Consider the following 2366-nt stretch of genomic DNA (forward strand, 5'->3'; position numbering starts at 1 on the left):
GAATCCTAGCGCCGGTAGCGGTCCGGATTTTCGGGGCGTTACAGAGTGGTATCAGAGCCCTAGGTTTGTATGGTCGGACCTAGAGTGTCGGGCTCATAGAAGTTATAGAAGGTCAAGCACAATAGGCAAAAATCATGTCCACTAGGATAGGATGTAGAGTCCTGTCTTGCTATGATTGTATGATATGCCATGATGATATGCTATGTGTGTAATGTAGCTGTGAGGTTCATGCTTGCCGACATGAACCATTTAATGCTAATGTTTATGTGATGTTTACTGTTTCTCAGAAAACAGGATGAGAGGAACCCGTCGATCTGCACGATTGACTGGAATACCACCTCAGGACGAGGGCACTGATGCCCGTCCTTCAACATTGCCTAGGGCAATGTCAAGTAGGTCCAACAGGGACCGAGCAGTGAGAGACCCTAGAAGGTCTTTAGATCTGGGAAGAAGCAGATCAGTCAGAGGAACAGTGCAGGGAGGTATGTCAGAGGATATGGGGGATCAGATGGATGTTGATCAAAGGAGGGATGGCAGTTTGGGAGTCAGTATGTCAGAAGAAGGGATGGGAGAATCCCAAGGAGGCACTCAGGCCTCGGGATTTGTTCAGCCACCTCACTATCCGCCCTACACCCAAAATCCCGGGTATTCGATGGGAGGTACATCGGATTACCCTAGTTTTAACCCTTACCCCACACAGATGCCATACCCACCATACTACCCCCCATATCCACAGTATCCTATGTATCCACCACCACCATACCATCCAAATCCAGCAAACCCCACTCCGGGGGATGCTGTACCTCCACCACCACCAGCACCTACATGCCCAGATACCCAGATACCTCAGCCTAGCTCATCTGGGGGAAGTAAGGCTAAAATGACAGATTACATGAAGTTGGGTGCTCCCCAGTTTGAGTCAGGTGATGACCCGTTTGTATATTTGGAGAAGGTCAAGACGATCACAGAGGAAATTGGAGCTGATGACAGTAGAGCCATTCAGATGGCTGGTTTCACTTTGAAATGCAAGAAGGCCCGTGAGTGGTTCAAAAGCTATGTGAAGCCAAGAGTGGATAGCCTATCGTGGGAGGAGTTCGCTAATGAATTTGCAGGATGGGCTTTCCCTGATAGTTCAAGGGAATTAAAGATGATAGAATTCGAGCAGTTGAGGCAAACTGATGACATGAGTGTAGACGAATATACTGACAGGTTTATGGAGTTGCTGCCATTTGCTGGGCAAGACCTTAGCACAGACCAGAAGAAGTCGAGGAGGTATATCATGAAGCTCCATCCCAGGTATTCCTCCTTGGTACAGTCAGCAGATAGAGAGAGTTTTCACGCCATAGTAGACATGGCTAGGAGAATGGAGGCTAGTTCCATCGTTCAGGGGACAGTCAAACAGACAGTGGCACAAGCTTCTGGTTCTAAAACTCCGGGTGGGGGAAGGTTAGATCCCTCTACCTTGAGTGCAGCGGCTTCAGGCAGTAAGAGATGGGGTAAACCCAAGGGTAAGAAGAATAAGTTCTGGAACAAGGTCAAGTCTAGTCTGGGATTTGGCAGTGGTTCTAGTTCTGGGGCAGATAATGCAGCTTGTGCGAAGTGTGGTAGGCCACACAGGGGTTTATGCCGGTATGGGACGACGACCTGCTACAGATGTGGGCAAGAGGGGCATATGTCATGGCAATGTCCTAAAGCAGTTCCTATGGCACAGACACAGCAGACAGCTTCAGGAAGTGTGGCACAGCCAGTAGCTCCAGCTGCTACACAGGCCAGTGGCAGAGGCAGAGGGAGAGGGTCAGCTTCTTCCTCAGCAGGATTCAGAGGTGAAGGTCCATCAGCTCCAGCCAGGATCTTCACCATGACGCAGCAGGAGGCTAACACATCCAACACCGTGGTGTCAGGTAATCTCATCATTGGGTGTTCTGATGTGTATGCATTAATGGACCCGGGTGCATCTCACTCTTTTATTGCACCGAGAGCCGTTCAGAGGTTAGGATTGATGGTCTCTGGGTTAGAGTGTCCCCTATGGGTCAGTGGACCCAAGTGTGACCCGTCAGTGGCAGAGGCAGTCTGCCAATGTAGTCCAGTTTTCATAGAGGGAAGATGCCTTTCCGCCGACCTTGTGGTTCTAGATTTGACAGATTTTGACGTCATTCTAGGGATGGATTGGTTATCTACCCATGGTGCTACCTTGGACTGTAGAGACAAGGTAGTCAGATTCAGAGATCAGGATGGGTCAGAGGTCGTCTTCAGAGGAGACAAGAAGGGTACACCTAGAGGTCTAATCTCAGCTCTTCAGGCTCGTAGGTTGCTTAGGAGGGGATGTCAGGGGTTTCTAGCTCATGTGAGGGAGTTGGATAGTCATA

This window comes from Manihot esculenta, chromosome 15 (genome assembly GCF_001659605.2).
Source record: "Manihot esculenta cultivar AM560-2 chromosome 15, M.esculenta_v8, whole genome shotgun sequence".
NCBI classification, from domain to species: Eukaryota; Viridiplantae; Streptophyta; class Magnoliopsida; order Malpighiales; family Euphorbiaceae; genus Manihot; species Manihot esculenta.